The following is a 25697-nucleotide window of genomic DNA, read 5'->3' on the forward strand; positions in this document are numbered from 1 at the left end:
CAATAATCATTGGGGGCATTGCTGTGGCACTCTGCAATAATCATTGGGGGCAAGGCTGTGGCACTCTGCAATAATCATTGGGGGCATTGCTGTCTCACTCTGCAATAATCATTGGGGGCATTTCTGTGGCACTCTGCAATAATCATTGGGGGCATTTCTGTGGCACTCTGCAATAATCATTGGGGGCATTGCTGTCTCACTCTGCAATAATCATTGGGGGCATTGCTGTCTCACTCTGCAATAATCATTGGGGGCAAGGCTGTGGCACTCTGCAATAATCATTGGGGGCATTTCTGTGGCACTCTGCAATAATCATTGGGGGCATTGCTGTGGCACTCTGCAATAATCATTGGGGGCATTGCTGTCTCACTCTGCAATAATCATTGGGGGCATTGCTGTCTCACTCTGCAATAATCATTGGGGGCATTGCTGGCACTCTGCAATAATCATTGGGGGCATTGCTGGCACTCTGCAATAATCATTGGGGGCATTGCTGTGGCACTCTGCAATAATCATTGGGGTCAAGGCTGTCTCACTCTGCAATAATCATTGGGGGCATTGCTGTCTCACTCTGCAATAATCATTGGGGGCATTGCTGTCTCACTCTGCAATAATCATTGGGGGCATTGCTGGCACTCTGCAATAATCATTGGGGGCATTGCTGGCACTCTGCAATAATCATTGGGGGCATTGCTGTCTCACTCTGCAATAATCATTGGGGGCATTGCTGTCTCACTCTGCAATAATCATTGGGGGCATTGCTGTCTCACTCTGCAATAATCATTGGGGGCATTGCTGTGGCACTCTGCAATAATCATTGGGGGCATTTCTGTGGCACTCTGCAATAATCATTGGGGGCATTGCTGTCTCACTCTGCAATAATCATTGGGGGCATTGCTGGCACTCTGCAATAATCATTGGGGGCATTGCTGGCACTCTGCAATAATCATTGGGGGCATTTCTGTGGCACTCTGCAATAATCATTGGGGGCATTGCTGTCTCACTCTGCAATAATCATTGGGGGCATTGCTGTCTCACTCTGCAATAATCATTGGGGGCAAGGCTGTGGCACTCTGCAATAATCATTGGGGGCATTGCTGTCTCACTCTGCAATAATCATTGGGGGCATTTCTGTGGCACTCTGCAATAATCATTGGGGGCATTGCTGTCTCACTCTGCAATAATCATTGGGGGCATTGCTGTCTCACTCTGCAATAATCATTGGGGGCATTTCTGTGGCACTCTGCAATAATCATTGGGGGCATTGCTGTGGCACTCTGCAATAATCATTGGGGGCATTGCTGTGGCACTCTGCAATAATCATTGGGTGCATTGCTGTGGCACTCTGCAATAATCATTGGGGGCAAGGCTGTGGCACTCTGCAATAATCATTGGGGGCATTGCTGTCTCACTCTGCAATAATCATTGGGGGCATTTCTGTGGCACTCTGCAATAATCATTGGGGGCATTGCTGTCTCACTCTGCAATAATCATTGGGGGCATTGCTGTCTCACTCTGCAATAATCATTGGGGGCAAGGCTGTGGCACTCTGCAATAATCATTGGGGGCATTTCTGTGGCACTCTGCAATAATCATTGGGGGCATTGCTGTGGCACTCTGCAATAATCATTGGGGGCATTGCTGTGGCACTCTGCAATAATCATTGGGTGCATTGCTGTGGCACTCTGCAATAATCATTGGGGGCAAGGCTGTAGCACTCTGCAATAATCATTGGGGGCATTGCTGTCTCACTCTGCAATAATCATTGGGGGCATTTCTGTGGCACTCTGCAATAATCATTGGGGGCATTTCTGTGGCACTCTGCAATAATCATTGGGGGCATTGCTGTCTCACTCTGCAATAATCATTGGGGGCAAGGCTGTGGCACTCTGCAATAATCATTGGGGGCATTTCTGTGGCACTCTGCAATAATCATTGGGGGCATTGCTGTGGCACTCTGCAATAATCATTGGGGGCATTGCTGTGGCACTCTGCAATAATCATTGGGTGCATTGCTGTCTCACTCTGCAATAATCATTGGGGGCATTGCTGTCTCACTCTGCAATAATCATTGGGGGCATTGCTGTCTCACTCTGCAATAATCATTGGGGGCAAGGCTGTGGCACTCTGCAATAATCATTGGGGGCATTTCTGTGGCACTCTGCAATAATCATTGGGGGCATTGCTGTGGCACTCTGCAATAATCATTGGGGGCATTTCTGTGGCACTCTGCAATAATCATTGGGGGCATTGCTGTGGCACTCTGCAATAATCATTGGGTGCATTGCTGTGGCACTCTGCAATAATCATTGGGGGCAAACCTGTATCCTGTCTGTATCCTCTGATCACCACCACCTGTATCCTGTCTTTACTAGTAATGGCAGCGATCATTAGAGGGACTGCGACATTGCGGTGGACGAATCTGACACTAAATTACACTTTGTATATTGACCCCCCAAAATAATACCTAGCCACCCCTTTGCCACCCCTGTTTTAAAAGTCTAGCTCCGCCACTGCCCAGCCATGCCTGCAAATGTCTTAGTAGCTGTGATTGGCCGTCTGAAGCATGTGACCAAGTCTTTATAAGTTCGAGGCAGCCGCCGCAGCAGCGTCATTCTGCTGCTTAGCTAAGGGACAGAGCACACATCAATGTGCTGGCTGCTGATTAGGGAAAGATAGGCAGGAAAAAACCATTTGTGTCCGGATAGAATTGAGGGACAGGTCGGAGTGTTTAGGCAGGGCGAGTTGTAGGCATTTTAGGGATAGAGTCTGCTGAATTATAGGGTCAGTGTCTTCTACAAACTACAATCGATATTGCTGTGTGGGGGGTGGGGTGAATCTGCACTCAATCCTGATCTACGATCTCTTCTCAATCCTGTTAGGGACAGAGTCTGCTGAATTTTAGGGAAACTGTGTTCTACAAACTACAATCGATATTGCTGTGTGGTGTGGGATTGGAGATAGGCAGGTGTCAGTGATCCACATCCATTTTTCTGTGTGTGAGCTGCAGTGAACACAATCTTTTTGGGCTGCAGTGAACACAATCTTTTTGGGCTGCAGTGAACACAATCTTTTTGGGCTGCAGTGAACACAATCTTTTTGGGCTGCAGTGAACACAATCTTTTTGGGGTGCAGTGAACAAAATCTTTTTGGGGTGCAGTGAACACAATCCTTTTTGGTGTGCAGTGAACACAATCTTTGTGGGGTGCAGTGAACAAAATCCTTTGTGGGGTGCAGTGAACACAATCTTTTTGGGGTGCAGTGAACAAAATCCTTTTTGGGGTGCAGTGAACAACATCCTTTTTGGGGTGCAGTGAACACAATCTTTTTGGGGTGCAGTGAACAAAATCCTTTGTGGGGTGCAGTGAACACAATCTTTTTGGGGTGCAGTGAACACAATCTTTTTGGGGTGGAGTGAACAACATCCTTTTTGGGGTGCAGTGAACAAAATCCTTTTTGGGGTGCAGTGAACAAAATCATTTTTGGGGTGCAGTGAACACAATCTTTTTGGGGTGCAGTGAACACAATCTTTGTGGGGTGCAGTGAACACAATCTTTTTGGGGTGGAGTGAACAACATCCTTTTTGGGGTGCAGTGAACAACATCCTTTTTGGGGTGCAGTGAACACAATCTTTTTGGGGTGCAGTGAACACAATCTTTGTGGGGTACAGTGAACAGAATCTTTGTGGGGTGCAGTGAACACAATCTTTGGGGGGTACAGTGAACACAATCTTTTTGGGGTGCAGTGAACACAATCTTTGTGGGGTGCAGTGAACACAATCTTTTTGGGGTGGAGTGAACAAAATCATTTTTGGGGTGCAGTGAACAACATCCTTTTTGGGGTGCAGTGATCAAAATCCTTTTTGGGGTGCAGTGAACACAATCTTTTTGGGGTGCAGTGAACAAAATCCTTTGTGGGGTGCAGTGAACAGAATCTTTGTGGGGTGCAGTGAACACAATCTTTGGGGGGGTACAGTGAACACAATCTTTTTGGGGTGCAGTGAACACAATCTTTGTGGGGTACAGTGAACAGAATCTTTGTGGGGTGCAGTGAACACAATCTTTGGGGGGTACAGTGAACACAATCTTTTTGGGGTGCAGTGAACACAATCTTTGGGGGGTACAGTGAACACAATCTTTTTGGGGTGCAGTGAACACAATCTTTGTGGGGTGCAGTGAACACAATCTTTGGGGGGGTACAGTGAACACAATCTTTTTGGGGTGCAGTGAACAACATCCTTTTAGGGTGCAGTGAACACAATCTTTGTGGGGTGCAGTGAACAACATCCTTTTAGGGTGCAGTGAACACAATCTTTGTGGGGTACAGTGAACAGAATCTTTGTGGGGTGCAGTGAACACAATCTTTGGGGGGTACAGTGAACACAATCTTTGTGAGGTGCAGTGAACACAATCTTTGTGGGGTGCAGTGAACACAATCATTGTGGGGTGCAGTGAACTCAATCTTTGTGGGGTACAGTGAACACAATCTCATACTTCTGAAGATTTGAGGGTGCTGCCTGTTCCATACTCCCCCTACTCCTCATCTAGCCTTTTAGGGGTACAAACAATAGTAATTGGGGCCTAGTGTGGTTGTGTACGTGTGATATACATACACTTTTTTTGGATCATATTTTCTATTCCGCTATTTAATCAAAAACCTTTGGGGATCAGTTAAATTGGGGGATAGTCTGTGTTGGTACGTGTGAGAGAGATCCACCTTTCCAAGTTGTTGGGGTTCATCTCATACTTCTGAAGGTTTGAGGGTGCTGCCTGTTCCATACCCCCCCTACTCCTCATCTAGCCTTTTAGGGGTACAAACAATAGTAATTGGGGCCCAGTGTGGTTGTGTACGTGTGATATACATACACTTTTTTTGGATCATATTTTCTATTCCGCTATTTAATCAAAAACCTTTGGGGATCAGTTAAATTGGGGGATAGTCTGTGTTGGTACGTGTGAGAGAGATCCACCTTTCCAAGTTGTTGGGGTTCATCTCATACTTCTGAAGGTTTGAGGGTGCTGCCTGTTCCATACCCCCCCTACTCCTCATCTAGCCTTTTAGGGGTACAAACAATAGTAATTGGGGCCTAGTGTGGTTGTGTACGTGTGATATACATACACTTTTTTTGGATCATATTTTCTATTCCGCTATTTAACCGGTTGCCGACCACCGCACGACTATATACTGCGGCGGTCAGCCCCGGCCAGGCAGAGTGACGTATCGGTACGTCACTCGCCTGTCACTGACTTGCGAGCCTATAGCGAGCGGGCGCGCGCCCGCCGAGGCGCGCGCCCGCCGCGGCTCGTTCACAGGCAAGTCAGTGCGTGTGACCGGCGGACTCGATGTCCGCCGGCCACACTACGATCGCTCCTGTGAAGGGAGAAAGACAGAGCAGCTTGTGTAAACAAGCTGCCTGTCAGTTCTCCCTGTGTAAAAGTAAAGATCTGACCGTTCTACTATGTAGAACGGTTGATCTTTGCTTTTACACCAATAGCAATGTCCCTACACAGTAGAAAGCACGCCCCTAGGACACACTTAACCCCTCCCTTCCCAATAAAGTTAACCCCTTCCCTGCCAGTGTCATTTTTGCAGTAACAGTGCATATGTATAGCACTGATTACTGCAGTAATGTCACTGGTAACCCCAAAAGTGTCAAAAATGTCAGTCAAGGGTCCGATCTGTCCGCCGCAATGTCGCAGTACCGAAAAAAAAATCGCAGATCGCCGCCATTACGCGTTAAAAAAAAAAACACCAAAAATGACAAAAATCTTTCTCTTTGTTAGTAAACGCGATAACTTTTGCGCAAACCAATCAAAATACGCTTTTTGCGATTTTTTTTACCAAACATAGGTAGCATAAAACAAATTGGCCGAAAAATGTTAAAAAATTTTGATTTTTACTTTTTTTTTTGGGGAATTTCATATAAAAAAATGTGAAAAATATTGTTATTTTTGCAAAATTTACGCTCTTTTTTTGTTTATAGCGCGTGATCAAAAAATCGCACAGGTGATCAAATACCACCAAAAGAAAGCTCTGTTTGTGGGAAAAAAAGGACGTCAAATTCGTTTAGGTACAGCGTCGCACGACCGCGCAATTGTCCGTTAAAGTCACGCAGTAAAAAATCGCAAAAAAACCCCTGGTCCTTTAGCAGCCAAATCCTCCGGGGCTTAAGTGGTTAATCAAAAACCTTTGGGGATCAGTTAAATTGGGGGATAGTCTGTGTTGGTACGTGTGAGAGAGATCCACCTTTCCAAGTTTTTGGGGTTCATCTCATACTTCTGAAGATTTGAGGGTGCTGCCTGTTCCATACCCCCCCTACTCCTCATCTAGCCTTTTAGGGGTACAAACAATAGTAATTGGGGCCTAGTGTGGTTGTGTACGTGTGATATACATACACTTTTTTTGGATCATATTTTCTATTCCGCTATTTAATCAAAAACCTTTGGGGATCAGTTAAATTGGGGGATAGTCTGTGTTGGTACGTGTGAGAGAGATCCACCTTTCCAAGTTTTTGGGGTTCATCTCATACTTCTGAAGATTTGAGGGTGCTGCCTGTTCCATACCCCCCCTACTCCTCATCTAGCCTTTTAGGGGTACAAACAATAGTAATTGGGGCCTAGTGTGGTTGTGTACGTGTGATATACATACACTTTTTTTGGATCATATTTTCTATTCCGCTATTTAATCAAAAACCTTTGGGGATCAGTTAAATTGGGGGATAGTCTGTGTTGGTACGTGTGAGAGAGATCCACCTTTCCAAGTTGTTGGGGTTCATCTCATACTTCTGAAGGTTTGAGGGTGCTGCCTGTTCCATACTCCCCCTACTCCTCATCTAGCCTTTTAGGGGTACAAACAATAGTAATTGGGGCCCAGTGTGGTTGTGTACGTGTGATATACATACACTTTTTTTGGATCATATTTTCTATTCCGCTATTTAATCAAAAACCTTTGGGGATCAGTTAAATTGGGGGATAGTCTGTGTTGGTACGTGTGAGAGAGATCCACCTTTCCAAGTTGTTGGGGTTCATCTCATACTTCTGAAGGTTTGAGGGTGCTGCCTGTTCCATACTCCCCCTACTCCTCATCTAGCCTTTTAGGGGTACAAACAATAGTAATTGGGGCCCAGTGTGGTTGTGTACGTGTGATATACATACACTTTTTTTGGATCATATTTTCTATTCCGCTATTTAATCAAAAACCTTTGGGGATCAGTTAAATTGGGGGATAGTCTGTGTTGGTACGTGTGAGAGAGATCCACCTTTCCAAGTTGTTGGGGTTCATCTCATACTTCTGAAGGTTTGAGGGTGCTGCCTGTTCCATACCCCCCCTACTCCTCATCTAGCCTTTTAGGGGTACAAACAATAGTAATTGGGGCCTAGTGTGGTTGTGTACGTGTGATATACATACACTTTTTTTGGATCATATTTTCTATTCCGCTATTTAATCAAAAACCTTTGGGGATCAGTTAAATTGGGGGATAGTCTGTGTTGGTACGTGTGAGAGAGATCCACCTTTCCAAGTTGTTGGGGTTCATCTCATACTTCTGAAGGTTTGAGGGTGCTGCCTGTTCCATACTCCCCCTACTCCTAGCCTTTTAGGGGTACAAACAATAGTAATTGGGGCCTAGTGTGGTTGTGTACGTGTGATATACATACACTTTTTTTGGATCATATTTTCTATTCCGCTATTTAATCAAAAACCTTTGGGGATCAGTTAAATTGGGGGATAGTCTGTGTTGGTACGTGTGAGAGAGATCCACCTTTCCAAGTTGTTGGGGTTCATCTCATACTTCTGAAGGTTTGAGGGTGCTGCCTGTTCCATACCCCCCCTACTCCTCATCTAGCCTTTTAGGGGTACAAACAATAGTAATTGGGGCCTAGTGTGGTTGTGTACGTGTGATATACATACACTTTTTTTGGATCATATTTTCTATTCCGCTATTTAATCAAAAACCTTTGGGGATCAGTTAAATTGGGGGATAGTCTGTGTTGGTACGTGTGAGAGAGATCCACCTTTCCAAGTTGTTGGGGTTCATCTCATACTTCTGAAGGTTTGAGGGTGCTGCCTGTTCCATACTCCCCCTACTCCTAGCCTTTTAGGGGTACAAACAATAGTAAATGGGGCCTAGTGTGGTTGTGTACGTGTGATATACATACACTTTTTTTGGATCATATTTTCTATTCCGCTATTTAATCAAAAACCTTTGGGGATCAGTTAAATTGGGGGATAGTCTGTGTTGGTACGTGTGAGAGAGATCCACCTTTCCAAGTTGTTGGGGTTCATCTCATACTTCTGAAGGTTTGAGGGTGCTGCCTGTTCCATACCCCCCCTACTCCTCATCTAGCCTTTTAGGGGTACAAACAATAGTAATTGGGGCCTAGTGTGGTTGTGTACGTGTGATATACATACACTTTTTTTGGATCATATTTTCTATTCCGCTATTTAATCAAAAACCTTTGGGGATCAGTTAAATTGGGGGATAGTCTGTGTTGGTACGTGTGAGAGAGATCCACCTTTCCAAGTTGTTGGGGTTCATCTCATACTTCTGAAGGTTTGAGGGTGCTGCCTGTTCCATACTCCCCCTACTCCTCATCTAGCCTTTTAGGGGTACAAACAATAGTAATTGGGGCCCAGTGTGGTTGTGTACGTGTGATATACATACACTTTTTTTGGATCATATTTTCTATTCCGCTATTTAATCAAAAACCTTTGGGGATCAGTTAAATTGGGGGATAGTCTGTGTTGGTACGTGTGAGAGAGATCCACCTTTCCAAGTTGTTGGGGTTCATCTCATACTTCTGAAGGTTTGAGGGTGCTGCCTGTTCCATACCCCCCCTACTCCTCATCTAGCCTTTTAGGGGTACAAACAATAGTAATTGGGGCCTAGTGTGGTTGTGTACGTGTGATATACATACACTTTTTTTGGATCATATTTTCTATTCCGCTATTTAATCAAAAACCTTTGGGGATCAGTTAAATTGGGGGATAGTCTGTGTTGGTACGTGTGAGAGAGATCCACCTTTCCAAGTTGTTGGGGTTCATCTCATACTTCTGAAGGTTTGAGGGTGCTGCCTGTTCCATACTCCCCCTACTCCTCATCTAGCCTTTTAGGGGTACAAACAATAGTAATTGGGGCCCAGTGTGGTTGTGTACGTGTGATATACATACACTTTTTTTGGATCATATTTTCTATTCCGCTATTTAATCAAAAACCTTTGGGGATCAGTTAAATTGGGGGATAGTCTGTGTTGGTACGTGTGAGAGAGATCCACCTTTCCAAGTTGTTGGGGTTCATCTCATACTTCTGAAGGTTTGAGGGTGCTGCCTGTTCCATACTCCCCCTACTCCTAGCCTTTTAGGGGTACAAACAATAGTAATTGGGGCCTAGTGTGGTTGTGTACGTGTGATATACATACACTTTTTTTGGATCATATTTTCTATTCCGCTATTTAATCAAAAACCTTTGGGGATCAGTTAAATTGGGGGATAGTCTGTGTTGGTACGTGTGAGAGAGATCCACCTTTCCAAGTTGTTGGGGTTCATCTCATACTTCTGAAGGTTTGAGGGTGCTGCCTGTTCCATACCCCCCCTACTCCTCATCTAGCCTTTTAGGGGTACAAACAATAGTAATTGGGGCCTAGTGTGGTTGTGTACGTGTGATATACATACACTTTTTTTGGATCATATTTTCTATTCCGCTATTTAATCAAAAACCTTTGGGGATCAGTTAAATTGGGGGATAGTCTGTGTTGGTACGTGTGAGAGAGATCCACCTTTCCAAGTTTTTGGGGTTCATCTCATACTTCTGAAGATTTGAGGGTGCTGCATGTTCCAAACTCCTCTTCCTCATCCTCCCTTTAGGGTAGGAAAAAATTTAATCGGGCCTAGTCTGTGTTTGTACGTGTGAGATACACAGTTTTTTATCCTATTCCGCTATTCAATACACACCCTTTTGGTGTAAAAAACATTAAATTGCGGCATAGTTTGCATATTTGACATTTGCATATATTGTGCCTTGTTGCGCTGTTTTGGGTACTCCACCAACATGGCCAGTGGCAATGACGCCATTCTCAGCTTAACTATCCCACTTCTATGCCTCCTTGAAAAAACAATTTGGGCGATGATGGAAGAGGATGTGGCACAGGATGAGGAGGAGGAGGAGGAGGATGAAGAGGTAACATTTCAAAGGCTTTCAGGGCAGTCATTCGCAAGGGGCTCCGAGGGTGGGTTCCTGCACACACAAACGCCAGGGACACAATTGTCCAGCAGGGGCACAGTTCTGGAGGATGAGGAGGATGAGGAGGAGGAGGAGCTGGAGGAGGAGATGGAACCATGTTCACAGCAGGGTGGCACCCAGGCCAGCTCATGGCCATCACTGGTGCGTGGCTGGGGGGATACAGAGGACACGGACGATACACCTCCCACAGAGGACAGCCTTTCGTCGCCTCTGGGCAGCCTGGCACACATGAGCGATTACATGCTGCAGTGTCTCCACAACGACCGCCGAGTTGCCCACGTTCTAACTTGTGCTGATTACTGGGTGGCCACGCTGCTGGATCCCCGTTACAAGGACAACGTACCGTCCTTAATTCACTCACTGGAGCGCGATCGCAAGATGCGCGAGTACAAGCGCACGCTGGTAGACGCCATGCTGCTGGCATTCCCATCTGACAGCGGGGCCACAGTGGAAGCACAAGGCAGAGGAGGAGGAGGAGGAGGTCGCCAACGCAACCAGGGCACCGCCAGCACCTCAGAAGGCAGGGTTAGCATGGCCGAAATGTGGAAAAGCTTTGTCAGCACGCCACAACAAACAGCAGCACCAGCAGCTCAGATGGAACGTCTTAGCAGGAGGCAGCATTTTACCAACATGGTGGAGCAGTATGTGTGCACACGCCTACATGTAGTGAATGACGGGTCTGCCCCCTTCAACTTCTGGGTCTCCAAATTGGGCACATGGCCTGAGCTTGCCCTTTACGCCTTGGAGGTGCTGGCGTGCCCTGCAGCCAGTGTATTATCTGAACGGGTATTTAGCACGGCTGGGGGCGTTATAACAGACAAGCGCAGCCGCCTGTCCAGAGACAATGTGGACAAGCTCACGTTCATTAAAATGAACCAGGCATGGATCCCACGGGACTTTTCTGTACCTTATGCAGAATAGCAATGGATACCGACCTTACCCACCCATTGTTCCATTTTTGCTCTTTCTCACTCTTTTGGGGTGTACCCTCATTTAAAATTTTTGAAAAGAAGCAGTGTTGGCTACCTCGTCCTCCTCCTCAGGGCCAGATTAATGTAGGGGCTATTGGAGCTGCAGCTCCAGGCCCCTACCTTTTATATAGGCCCCGGGTTGGCCATATTCACTGTTACCGCTCTTCTGTCACTTGTAAACACAGAAGTCTGGCTTCTATGCTCGCTTCCCCAGGCAGCACCCTCAGAACCTCCCCACACAGCGTGAAGGCCGGACAAGGAGGGACAGTTGGCGATGCATGGATGTGTTTATGGGCTTCAGAGACAGCATCCCATGTTGAATTAGGCATGCATGGCTGCACCCTTCCTCCTCTGGGTGCATGGCAAGGCACGGCCCTTAAGGCCCTTCAAAATCCTCAGCACCAAGCCCATGATGCTGTTAATCCGGCCCTGGTCCTCCTCCACCGCCGCTTCCACCTACACCGCCCATAGGTGTGCGCAGCCTATTGCATTAAGGTGTGCACCCCAAAGTTGAAATACACATGCATGTGTTTGCCAGCAGGGAGAGTAATGTATCGGGGCCATGTACCTGTAGGCAAGGAGAAATAGAGCAGAGCAGGTCCCAGGGAGATCTTTCCCATCTCCTCACTGGCAATGCTATGTGCCCTAGGTGATTAGGGTGTGCCCAGGCACACCCAGCACACCCTGTGCGCACGCCTATGTCACCGCCACATCCACCACCACCTCAACCTCCCTCCTACTCCATATGGGCCTCGTCCTTCAGAGATGAAGAAGAACATTGTTTTATTTTTCTGTTTTTTTTTGTTGTTTTAAGTTATTTCCCTATCCACATTTGTTTGCAGAGCACTTGCCATGCTCTTAATTATGTTTTGCTGCCATTTGCAGCACTCTAGCCCTTTCCTTTGGTGTTTTAGAGCCATTTTAGTGCCTTAAAGTTCGGGTCCCCATTGACTTCAATGGGGTTCGGTGTCCGGGAAAAGTTCGGTAAAAGTCCGGGACACGGACCCGGACTTTTTTTTAAAGTTCGGCCGAACCCGTCGAACACGGACATCTAGGTGTCCGCTCAACCCTAGTCGCTAGCTTTAATGGCTTGGGTGTTGAAAGCCAGCTGCTGAAGGATAAACGTCTGAATCAGTGATTCCTACACTCTTAATGGCTAGAAAATCTACCTCTAGGAATATTTACCATCGCAATTGGAAGGCATACATTGTGTGGTGTGAGTCTCTTTGGGTTCACCCTCGCTCCATATTGGTGGATCTCGGCTTTCCTCCAACAGGGGGTTGAGCAGCGCCTGGCATTGAGTACCATCAAGGGCCAGGTTTCAGCCATGCCAGTTCTCTTTCAACGTCCATTGGCCACTCATTCCTTGGTGCGTACCTTTATCCAGGAAGTTCGACACTTGTCCCCTCCAGTGTGGTCTCCATTGCCGCCGTGGGATCTCAATTTGGTGTTGTCAGTTCTCCAGAAGCCGCCTTTTGAAAATATTCGGAGGTTCCCCTGCTTACATTGTCCCAGAAAGTGGCCTATTTGGTGGCTATTACTTCTGCGAGCAGGATGCCGGAGCTGACAGTGCTGTCTTGTTGTTCGCCTTACCTGGTGGTTCACAGGGATGAGGTGGTTCTTCGTCCATGTCTGTCGTTCCTTCCAAAGGTCATCTCTGACTTTCATTTGAATAAAGACATTGCGTTGCCTTCTCTGTGTCCCAGGCCTCAGCATCCTTTGAAAATTGCCTTGCATTCCCTGGATGTGGTTCAGGCAATCAGGGTTTACCTGGCAGCTACGGTGTCTTTTAGGAAGTCAGACTCATGAATTTTTCCTCAAGGATGGACCTCGCAAAGGGTTGGCTCTTTCTGTTGCGCCCATTTCCAGATGGATCAGACAGACAATGATTCAGGCTTATTCCATTAAGGGTCAGGTTTCTCCTTTCCCTGTTAAGGCGCACTCTCCTCGGGCTCTTAGTGCCTCCTGGGCCTTCCGTCAACAGGCACCAGTGAAACAGATTTGCAAGGCAGCTACCTAGTTGTCTGTGCACACGTTCACAAAGTTTTATAAGGTAGATATGTTGGCATATGGGGATGCTTTGGCTGCAAAGTTTTGCAGGCTGCTACTTTGAGGATTTGGTCCTCTTTGAGAGTGTTTTTAATTTTTTCAGCTGAAATCCAGTTGTTTTATGGTTGAGCGCCATGCTACCTAGTTGGCTGTATTTAGCCTTAGGAAGTATTTCTTCTTGCTGTTCCCATCCCTAATGTTTGACACTGCTTTGGGACGTCCCATGTAGTCAAGATGATGAGAAACTGTGTCCCTCAATGAACAAAAGGGAAAATTGGATTTTTGACTTAAAATCCATTTCTCTGATGTTCATTGATGGACACAGCACCCACCCCTCTATGGAGTTGGGTTTTTTCTTCTGACACTGCTTGTAACAAAACTGAGTACCTATAGCAGAGGGTGGGAGTATACCCCCCTGGGACTGCCCCGTAGGCATAGTCAAGTTCTTTTCTGCCTAGTGTTCTACTTCTGTAGGGGGCAATATAACCCACATAGTCAAGAAGATAAGGACCTGTGTCCGTCAATGAACATCAAGATTTTACGGAAAGTCAAACATCCCATTTTTCCTCTTTGTTTTCTTTACATTTTAAGTAAATCTATGCAATATTATTCTTAAAAAGACTAATCAGCACGAGGAATCTGACCTGCTTCTGTCCCATCTGCTTCTGGCTCTGGTGCTTGGAAAACTGTGTTGCTCTGCAAATTTTATCTTCTCCCTCCTCACTGGATGGCATTGTAGCAGGCACATTTCCTGTCTGCAGACACCTAGTCCCCACAAGACCCCCACTGTCTTTGACCATTTTTGACATGTCTTTAGGGCTTAAGAGGATTTTAATCACAGCTGCTGTGTTCTATGTGGTGCACACAACTTCTATATAGCCAGTTTCATCTGAGTGAGAAAGAGTTACTGCAGACCCTGTACCCTCTGCACACCATGAATCCTACCTAGTACTTAGGAATTGCAGCTAACGCTGTATGTTGTGTTACTTTCCATTTGTGAATGTAGTGTTGAAGATTCGTATGTAGAACAGGCTTGCTGTGTTCCTTTTTGTATTGGGTGATAATGTGCACCATAATATACAGTACAAACAAAGGTGTTGCGTTACTCAAAATTGAATAAATAATGCAAAAAAAAAAAAAAAAAAGTTGTTGCGTAATAATGTCAAAACAAATACCAAAATCGTCACAATAATAAGGCCACTTTCACACTTGTGCGACCTAAAAGACATGTGATTTTGACTGGACTTGAAGCAATGCCTGTGTAATATTGGGGTCTATGGACCTCAAAATGCATTAAAGTCAGACGAAAGTAGTGCAGGGACTACTTTGCAGTCCTAAGTCGCAGGACAAGTTGCACAAGTGTGAAAGGGGCCTTAGTCCCAAAAAACATATAATCCAAGTGATGAGTCAATAAATAGTTCCAAAGATATCATCCATCCCATGAAACTTATTTCAAATCTGTACTCCACCACCAGAAGAAATGTCCGCTCACCTAATATGCAGGTCTTCAAAGCATTATAATTGGACATAGATCACTCCAGCCATCGGATTTCCCCAAGTAAATCTTAGGACCAGACTGTAAGGTGGCAGGTTCACTTTAAATCCTCCTATATGGTGACAGCAGGTTCCCTTTAAATCCGTGGCAATTGACTCACTAACTAATCCATATAGGTGGCAGGTTCACTTAAAATTCTCCTATATGGTGACAGCAGGTTCCCTTTAAATCATTGGCAACGGACTCACCAACTACTCCATACAGCAGTAAAAAAACTCATTCACAATTAGAAATTGAATAACCAGCATTGATGTAAACGCACTTCAGGGTTTTTGCCCCGGACCGGAAGTGATGTCACTTGGCTCCACCCTACGTTTTACACCACCAACCCACGTCACTTTCAGTCCGGGGCCGAACATCAATGTTTACATCAATGCTGTTGATTCAGTTTCTAAATGTGAGTGAGTTTTTGTACTGCTATATGGATTGTTTTTTATCAAAAAATGTTACACGATTGGAAGCTTACTCTTGGTTCCCTTAGGTGAGTCCATTGCCGTGGATTTAAAGGGAACCTGCTGTCACCATATAGGAGGATTTAAAGAAACCCTGCCATCTTACAGTCTGGTCCTAAGTTTATCTTGGGGGAATCCAGTGGATGGAGTTATCTATGTCCAATTATAACGCTTTTAAGACCTGTATTTCAGGTGAGCAGCCATTTCTTCTTTCATTTGAGGTGGAGCATGGATTTAAAATAAGTTTCTAGGGATGGATGATCATTTTTGTGACATCACTTTGTTTATAGTTTATTGGTCTTATTATTGTGATGATTTCTTTTGACTTTTATTATTACACAATTTTTTTTTTGCATTTATTACTCAATATTGAGTAGCACAATACTATTTTTTGTACTGCAATTTGGTTGTAAAGTGGAAGCACATGTAGGTGTTATGCACCAACTCTTACAGCTATTCATCGTTTTTGTATGCACAAATTTGTTAGCGCACAGAGAATTTATATAAATATTTTCATATTTTGACCGGAATGTTCTGGTGGAGGGGTAATACATAGTTAGAACAGTGGCTCCTCCTTAGCTGTCAGTTTTTTTCGTTCAGCCCTGCTGGGTTGGAGGAAGAGAAACTTAAACTAGCATGTACTAGGCTTTATGCTAGGGTCTGTGCAGTGTGACCTGAGCAGAAACACACTGTCTTGTACTGTTCACATTTGGGTAAAACTGTGTGCATCAGTTTAGATAAGCATCATATCTGCTGATTTTCAATTGTTGAGTGGGTCTTTCTGTAGTGATAGTCTGGCCCCACCTGACTCCTCCTAAAGGCCAGTGTAGAGCATGATGACAAGACCAAGGATAGTCATGTGAATTTTTTTTTTCTTTTCCATTTTAAGGTAGTAAATGTTAAGACAAAGAGAAAAAGCTGCACAGCAGGCTAAAAGGAATAGTACAAAGCTATAGATTGCTGCAGACTTGGGTTTTGGTTTAAGGCTGTGTTGTGCTGTAGTTTTAGACCAGGGGTCTCCAAAATTTCTAAACAAAGGGCCAGACTTTTAGGAGGGGGGGGGCGGCAAATGTGGCCAGCAGAGTAGACATTTTCCTGGCATCAGTAGGAGTAAACATTACCACACTTGGTATTAGGGGGAGGAATAGTGCCCTATCCTTGATATCATTGGGAGGAATAGTGCTCAACTGTTGGTATCATTGGGAGGAATAGTGCCCCATTGTTGGTATCATTGGGAGGAATAGTGCCCTATCATTAGTATCATTGGGAAGAATAGTGCCCAATTGTTGGCATCATTGGGAGGAATAGTGCCCCATTGTTGGTGTCAGTTGGCAGAATGGTGTTTTCATATCAGTGGGAGGACTAGTGCCCCAAAGGCTGGATAAAGGCAAGCAAAGGGCTGCAGTTTGGAGACTACTGTTGTAGACCAATTTTCAGATGGTGAACTTCTGTGCCACATTATCAAATCCTGTGAAGACTACATTTCAAACTTTGGAAACATATTCTATAAAACTTACATGCATGTTGTTTAGGAAACCAGGGTGGTTCCCACAGTCATTTTGGGGTTCTTCAGATAACCGAATGTATACTATTTGATTTATTAGGCTATAGTCAGAGCCAAGTCTTTTGGGGGTTCCTTATTAAAATAACACCAGACATATGTCAATGGTCTAAACCCATATTCTTGGAGAGTTGGATATTTTCCTTTCGCTCTAATTTACCCATGTGGTGTTCTGGAATTTAGGCAGACCTTTAAATAAAATACCCCCACCCCCTTACAAAATGGATACAAAAAATAAAGCTTTCATAAAAAAGAAAAAAAACACGGCCCTGGTTCCCATGTCATTTCTGGAGGCATGGTTGACATCACTATGCCTCATCATTCCTGTAACGAGGTTCTCCAGCACATAAGAGGCTACCAGCAAAGTAGGACCTGTTAAAAAAACAGCCTAAGTCTATTTAATACATTACACCAGCGTTTCTCAACCTTTTCAATACAGAGGAATCCTTGAAATAAATTACCTCCTTATAGATAGCTAAAAGGAACAATGGTGTCAGTGGGAACTTATCTGAGAGGCAGAAATTGCCCATTTCTCAAGGAACTACTGACAACCTCAGGAGGAACCCTAGGGTTTCTTGGAACCTTGGTTGAGAAACCCTTCATTAGACCAATAGCAAAGGCTTCTCGTCCCAATTGATTAAAGATGACTGGAAATTGACACCTCAACTCTATACAGCATTACCACAGACAAATGTTCTGTATCGCAAAAGTCCTTGTAGATAATCTGGATCTAGCTGCTGACATTATAACATTCTTACCCATGCATTCGCCAGTGACAACCCACAACCTCCCATATTTCCATCATAAATAAATATTTTCCATAAATGAACAATACTGTTTTCTTTTCCAAACTTACTATGCATTTTTATGTTTACAACCTTGGAAAAACAAAAGCATTTTTGATGTCTTAAAGATTTCAATGAAATTTATGAAGAAAAGCTTTGTAGTTAAAAATGATTATATACGTGTTGTTTTGGGCAGGCTGTTAGATGGAAATAATTTTACCGTATAAATAACAAAGTCATTCTAAATAAAAATATTTTTATTAATAAAATTGGCCTCCTAAAATAGATATCAAACTGATGACTTTATTTTCTTCTGAGCGACTTTTGTGTCCTTTCACCCTCTAGTGGCCTTAAGAATTCTCCAATGTTCATGAACTAATTAGAGCTCTTCACTTGATCTTTATTTATCTTGAAAGCATTCATGGGAAATTATACATACTGCAGACAGTCATAGTAATCTTAGAAGAAAATGTATTGTACGCCTGGTCTTGTGGAGTTCAGCTTCTTTCTTGGGGCAATGACTGCGCTCTAGCTGCTTCCTCTTTGTTGATGTTCATGTCTGCCAACATGGCAACAAGAATGACATTCTGTTCCTACCATTCTGTTTATAAGCTCCGTAACAGGTGCAGAGTGCCGACCTTCCATCCCACACAAGACACCAGGGTATAATGGCACTGCATAATTATCCATATACACTGTACAATTATAGGCTTATTTTTCTCATATCAGTGGGAGGGTGTTAGAGTTATTCAAAAACAGAATAAACACATCATGTAGAAAGTGAGATGTAGAACTAAGAAAAAGGAGAAAGAAAAATGACAGTAACTCATAGCAACCAGCAGTTATCCTGTACTGTTCTAATGCTATTAACTGACAGGTGGTAACTGTGGATTGCTGCATACCACTCTTGTTTCTGCTTATGTTTTAAATAATCCTGGTAGATTAAAGATATTCAACAACATTTGGGGCCTGCAGAATAAACCTTATAATGTACCTAAACTCTCTGGTATCTGAAGGTTAGGTACATTATAAGGTCAAACACATGAACTCTTACTTGCCTATTTTAAATGGATGAGCAACAGAATGCCACATTAACTACATTCTACTTCTAAGGCTCCATGCACACTGGGCATAAAAAATGCCAGTTCCTTTGGCAGAATAAAACGTGTTTTTGTACATAGTTTAGATAAGATTAGGAGAGTTTAGCATTTTTTCTGCCAGAAAGCTCCAATAAGAAACGCAAACCAGAGGGGTTTTTTTCCTGCCTCTAAACGTTGGGCTCAAATAATGCCTCTAATCATCCCAATGTGTATGGACACATAGGATAACATTGAGCTGCTTCTACAGGCAAAACACAAAACTCCTGTAGTAGTAGCGATTTTAAACCCAGTGTACATGGAGCCTAAGGATTCATGTGGACAGGTATTGCAGGCATCAGCATTTGACATGAAAATGCTGGGATTTGATCTTTGCCTGCAGTTCAAACTCAGCTGTAGACATGCATGAATAGAAATGCAACACAACGCAGGTCAAGCAGAGCCTCTAAACTGCTGTGTGTACTGCTTTATAAAAGTCAATATGATTTTACAGACCTGTGCTTGACATTCATTCCATAACAACATCCATTGGCATGAGCTCCAATGCTCACATAACTGGTGAGGGTAGGTATGTGGTTTCTTGCAGTTGCCAGAGCCCTCTGATCACCTGGACATGCATATGTAGCTACTCAGATGCTGTAAATAACGTCTGATGCACAGTCTGCAATAGGAAAAGTGTCAATACTGATACTTTCATGCACTGGAATTGACCTAAGTAGTTAGTGCACAGCAGTTGAGTCTCTATGTACAAGCCACTGGAGGCTTACAAAGGAATAAAAGCTGGCAAACAATAGTGTCTGATTATTTTGTGCAACACCTCCAGTTTTGTTTTCTCCTTCTCCAAGTTTTTAGAATTAGTTGCCATTTAGTGTGTACTGTATTGTATTATACTTGTGTGGGGAGCTAAAACATTTTATACAAAAGAATACTTTACATCAAAGGTGTCAAACTCAATTTTATCACGAGCCGCATCAGCATTATGGTTGCCCTTAAAAGGCCAGTTGTATCTGTGTAACAGATGATGCACATGTGTGGAAGAGACATCATCATGCTGGCCAATCAAGATGGCTGAAGACCAGCACCCATAAGAAGCAGGGGGGAAGATGCTGTGGCCAAGCGAGGGACCCCTCAAATGTCAGACTGTTGAAAATAACTGTAGCACCCTCCTAGACAGGTGCTAGGTAAAAGCATCTATTTTGCTCCTGCTGCTTATCAGGGGAGCTGATCTGTTAGTTTTGCCTGTCACATGTTTCCAGGTGTGATTCACTGGGTCTGAGGGAGTGTCCCCACTGTGGCCAATGAGGGAGTTTGTTGGACAGTGGAGGAAACCCAGACAATGACACATCCTGTTTCATGGCAGTCCCAGTGGGATGGCATGTGACAATGCATCCTGGGATTGGCCATAAATAGGGCGGGAGCATGTGACAAGGCATCTTTTGGCAGGAGCAAAGTCCCAGGAGGAGGTGGACGGCTGTCTCTCCTCCTGCAGAGTGAGGAAGGTGGTCCAGGCAGTCGGCCTAGGGACCAGGAGTGGAGCTGAGCTGCAGAGGATCCAGTGTGCTGACCAGTGGAGCAGTTGGGCAGAGGACTTTGGGAAAAACGGTATCATGAGTACCAAGGGATCTGCCTAGGGGTCTGCCTAAGAGAGGGGACCACTCAAGAGAAGCCAGGAGATCAAGGAGCCAGCTGACTCAGAGTGATACAGAAAGGGGGTGCCGTGTATTGAACCCTGAAAATTAGGAACAAAGGGGGTGCTAGGAAGGGCCCTGAAGTTGTTCAGCAGTACAGATTACTTCAGCAATACAGTTGAGCTGCTTCAGAGTACAGATTACTTCAGAGTACAGATTACCTAGTTAGTGACAGACTGAAACCAGCGGCCTAGCCGTGACTAGCTCAATTTCAGTGTTACCCAGCGTTACTCAAGTCGTCCCTGCCTATTGTGCATAGTTCTGTTCAGTTGGAGTATCCCACTCATCCCTTCTCCTATCCAAGTTCCTAATAAAACACTTGGAAAATGCCAGATTGTTCTACTGTTGCTAATAGTAACCCAGGGGGATCCGTAACCAGCAGCTCCCTTTGGGAATAGTGCTACATAACATAAGAGTTGGCAAAGGAGAAGTGCTCACTAACACAGATTTAGCCAGATTTGTGAACAATATTTGAGAGAAATAGGCCTTTTGTATACATAGAAAAAGTCTTAGATCTTTGAGTTCAGCTCATGAAAAATGGGAGCAAAAATAAAAGTATTGCGTTTATCATTTTGTTCAGTGTTTATATACAGTATCTCACAAAAGTGATTACACCGCTCACATTTTTGTAAATATTTTATTATATCTTTTCATGTGGCAACACAGAAGAAACTATCATGTCCTGTGGTTTGATGAGATCAAGATAAACTTATTTGATTCAGATGGTGTCAAGCATGTATGGCGGCAACCAGGTGAGGAATACAAAGACAAGTGTGTCTTGCTTACAGTCAAGCATGGTGGTGGGAGTGTCATGGTCTGGGGCTGGATGAGTGCTGCCAGCACTGGGGAGCTACAATTCATTGAGGGAACCATGAATGCCAACATGTACTGTGATATACTGAAGCAGAGCATGATCCCCTCCTTTCAGAGACTGGGGCGCAGGCCAGTATTCTAACATAATAATGACCCCAAACACACCTCCAAGACAACCACTGCTTTGCTAAAGAAGTTGAGGGTAAAGATAATGGACTGGCCAAGCATGTCTCCAGACCTAAACCCTATTGAGCATCTGTGGGGGCATCCTCAAATGGAAGGTGGAGGAGCGCAAGGTCTCTAAAATCCACCAGCTCCTTGATATCATCATGGAGGAGTGGAAGGGGACTCCAGTGGCAACCTGTGGAGCTTTGGTAAACTCCATACCTAAGAGGGTTAAGGCAGTGCTGGAAAAAGAAATGGTGGCCACACAAAATATTGACACTTTGGGCCCAGTTTAGACAATTTCACTTAGGGGTGTACTCACTTTTGTTGCCAGTGGTTTAGACATTAATGGCTGTGTGTTGAGTGATTTTGAGGGGACAGCAAATTTACACTGTTATACAAGCTGTACACTCACTACTTTACATTGTAGCAAAGTGTCATTTCTACAGTGTTGTCACATGAAAAGATATAATAAAATATTTACAAAAATGTGAGGGTGTACTCACTTTTGTGAGATACTGTGTGTGTATATATATATATATATATATATATATATAAATCATTTTTTTTGTGATTTTCTCACACTTACATATGCAATCTGTTGTTTTAGCAGTAAACATATCAGGTTTGTTTGACTGGACATTTCCTAAACAAATGCCATTGGAAATGTTTACACATGCTGTCCTCTAATACAGGGTTCCCCAACCTCTGGGCCCCAGACCAGTGACGGTCCATGGCCTGTTGATAGGAGGGCCACAGCAAGAGGTGAGTGGCGACTGGACTGTCAGGGACCGCGGCCATGACATTTAGCAGCCTCTCTCTATTCTCCCAGGTCCCAGGTCTAGGATGATATTGGTGGCTGGGCAGGAGATCTGGGAGAATAGGCACAGGCTGCTAACAACCTTTGCCCTGCCGAAGGTACGACTGCAGGGGAGGCAGAGATTGGAAGGGGCAATGTTTTGTTAAAGAGGAAAGAGGGGACCATGACTGCAAGGAGGACTGTGATGGGGGGAGGACCTGACTGCAAGGAGGACCGTGATGGGGACCACGAAACCCTACCCCCTCCCATCCCTGGAAAAATTGGCAACACCAAAAGCTGTCCCTGGTGCCAAAAAAGCTGCTCTAATACTACAGGAAATAGGTACTATTGCTGTATTGAATCAATCAGCATTGTATATATTTTTAGCTGTTTCCATTGTTTTAGGGGAGTTCATGTCAAACAAAGCCAAAGGCAATCAACAATAGCCTGACCTTTTGACATATTTGACCTATAGCATGTATGATACAATAGTGCCATCTAGAGTTTAAATTGGGGAATGCTTTCCCTCAAATATGGTACAGTAGGTAGATAGAAAGAGCCCCACCAATATAGAAATGGTTAAACGTTCTAAACAAAAGGCCATCAGAATAAGCTGAAAGTAGGGCTCCACAGCAACAAGCAAGGTCTGTGCAGGAGGGCATCATAACCACAAGGCGACCAAAGGGGGAACTTCATTGGGGGATAACAGTCACCCAATAAAAGAGACTGATTTCTGCAATCGCTCAAATAGCCCGGTGCCCTGGTTGCCTACAGAGATTGGGAAGCTGCTTAACCCTAAGCTAAGTGACTTTTAGCGTATTTCTGTTGTACACAGACCATTGGTCATGCTCATACATCGGGAAGTTAGGTAACGTGTACATGTGTTGTATGTACATCTGTAATATCTCGTAAGTCTTGTATTGTTTTCCATAAATGTATGTAGTTTGTATGTACAGCATGCTTATTTAGGAAAAACACATAATACACTTTGGTTTTACAGCAAAGTAACCTTAAAACACACAAAGCAAAACAGGGCTTCACTGATTATATCCTTTATTTAAAGCGCAACTCCACTTTTGTTGAGAAAAAAACATTCCCCTCTGGGTCATGTCTGTACATTGCAGGGATTTTAACAAACTTTGTAGCAGATTTCTACCTTTTGTTACTCTGAAGAAATCATTGTTTGCTCCTCTGTGCCTCTGTGCTGAGTGGGTCAAATGGGAGTGGTTTCATAATTACCTATCAGCTGTGGCAGCTGCAGAGCTCTAATGAGGAAAGCTGCTGGGCCTGCATCCCTTTAGATGTGTTCTATTGGGAGTATCTCACCAAAAATGAAATTTTTGTTGCAGGGGATGCCAGAAATCTGACTTGTATCTTAGTGCAGGCTTTTGGGAAACTTGGTGAGCCAATCACACAAGCAGGAAATGATGTTTCTGGGGTGTGGTCAGTACACATTCTGTGTACAGTACAGCTCCAGGTAACCATATTGCATTGCATTTTCAGAAAATTACAACAGCTGCAGATTAAAAAGGAAAGGTCATTTTTAATAACATTCAATTACAATATGATTTGTGTCCCAATTGTACACGCTATATTGTTTTTTCTTTATTTGCTATTTTTTTCCCCCACGAAAGTGGAGTTACCCATTAAGTGTTTTTACAAGATCTGCATAAGCCAAACTTTTTTTTTTTTTTTTTTTGGTTTTAAAAATACTATGTATCTGAGTGCACAAAACACAATTTAAATTTTTAGTATAGGTATTTGAGTTTTAGTTCTGCTCAGAATTTTAAAGTACCCTTACATCTGAAAGTTACCGCATGTCATATTTTGATTTGTGGTTGCATTCGTATGCATCAGGGAATAGCAATTTGCTTGACAACTTCTTATTTGTTTCATTTCATTCATGTTTCATTAAGCTGTAAAGTATAAGAACATTTAAAATAAAGCATTTCTATTTAAATGTACTAAAAGCTAAGAGTGTAAGGATAGCGGCCCTGAGTCATATGTGTGTTTTGCTTTGCATCCATTGCACCATCAGATACACATTCCAGTGGTTACTATGACCACTGACATTCCATCAAGTTAGCCCTTTGGGTCCTGGCCGTGGTTAAAAGGAAATGGGCTGAACTTTACATTCTTCATTAAATCTATGTTACTTTCTATCATTTGCAAGTTTAGGAGCTCTACATAAACATCCTTTATTGCTGTGTGAAAAGACAGACATTTGGAGAAGCTTTAAGAAACCAAGTCTGCGCAAGAGCCAAAATCTGACAAGAATTGAATTACAGAACCTCTGCTCACAGACTTCAGTATGTGTCTGGGAAACGTCCCTACAAGCTTTCAGCAGCTCAGCTGAGAGGAAGGACAGATGTGAGTATCTATCTTTAAAAGGCTACTTGTTTATATGGAAAGAATGGATTGGGATACTGTACCTCTAGACTGGTTTCCAATATCTAAATACATTCAGTGTTCTTTGACAGCGTAATCTTCTAAAATATCATCCTGTGAATTAGGGGTATGAAAATTGGTGGAGTTTGCTGTATACTTGTTTAATGATCATACCTATGGGGTTGTCCGAAAACTTTTTTTTTTTTTTATGGTTAATATCATAGTATTTCTTTTGTAATGTAAAAACGTATATTAGTAAAAATTAGTAGTTATTAAATGAATATTATTTTTATAGACTTATAGACCACAAACACGTTCTTTTTTATGACTTCTTTTTACTTTTTTATTACATGTTTTTATATCACTTCCTTCTCTATTTAAAATGCATCTAGCTATGACTTTCAGAACTTGTTCAGACCAGCAAACCTGCTGACTGCATGGGACTGACTGTTGGGAGGAAGAGTGTCAATGCACCAATCCTGGTGCATCACGCGCCAAGATTGTTTTTCTTTTTAGCTTTTTTATTTATTTATGTATTTTGTTTGTTAGGACTTTATGCGATGCGGGAAGGCTGCGAATCCGCAGCCTGTTCCCGCATCGCAAACGCACCCCCGGCAGTTCACACTGCCATATGCGATACGCTGGGGGTGTCAATGTAATCTTAACGACACCCCCAGTTTGATCGCATATCGCAGTGCGATCTTGCAGTTCGCACAGGATCGGATCGGCTGCAAAAAAGGGCCCTGTGCGTGTTTGCTGCGCGTGCGGTGCGAATTTAGCCATACAAAGTGTATGGCTAAACTCGCACCGCACAGCCGATCGCATGTAATGAAGGAGCAGTGCGCTCCGACATTACATGCGAACGCCGCAGCCGCATGAGTGTGAACCGGCTCTAATTCAGTTTTATCTGGGATGAAAAGACCCCTGAGACCATGGTATCAGTGGAGAAGAGGAATGGGGAATCAGTTAGGAGGGAGAGAAGTGTAGAAGAGGAAAGAAGTATAGTATGAGAGGAGATTTTCTTGTGGCGTGATATGTTAGAACAGCCTTTTTCAACTAGGGTGCCTTGAGGTTTCTTCAGGGGTGCCCTGGCAAAATGCCCAGAAAATGCCCAAAAATTGTATACAGGCTGGCGTG

At 43.9% G+C, this 25697-nt stretch overlaps 1 protein-coding gene across 1 annotated transcript in view; it reads left to right on the top strand.

The window, feature by feature from the left end:
* The first annotated feature begins 24279 nt into the window (after window positions 1-24279).
* The window catches only part of FHL5 (four and a half LIM domains 5), a 100286-nt gene continuing 98868 nt past the window's right edge, over window positions 24280-25697 (top strand). Inside the window, exon 1 of the mRNA XM_082251971.1 lies at window positions 24280-24542. The gene's annotated coding sequence lies outside the window, so the exon portion shown is untranslated. The remainder of the gene's footprint in view (window positions 24543-25697) is intronic.

The sequence above is a fragment of the Pelophylax lessonae genome, assembly GCF_965119305.1.
Source record: "Pelophylax lessonae genome assembly, chromosome: 3".
Classification (NCBI taxonomy): domain Eukaryota; kingdom Metazoa; phylum Chordata; class Amphibia; order Anura; family Ranidae; genus Pelophylax; species Pelophylax lessonae.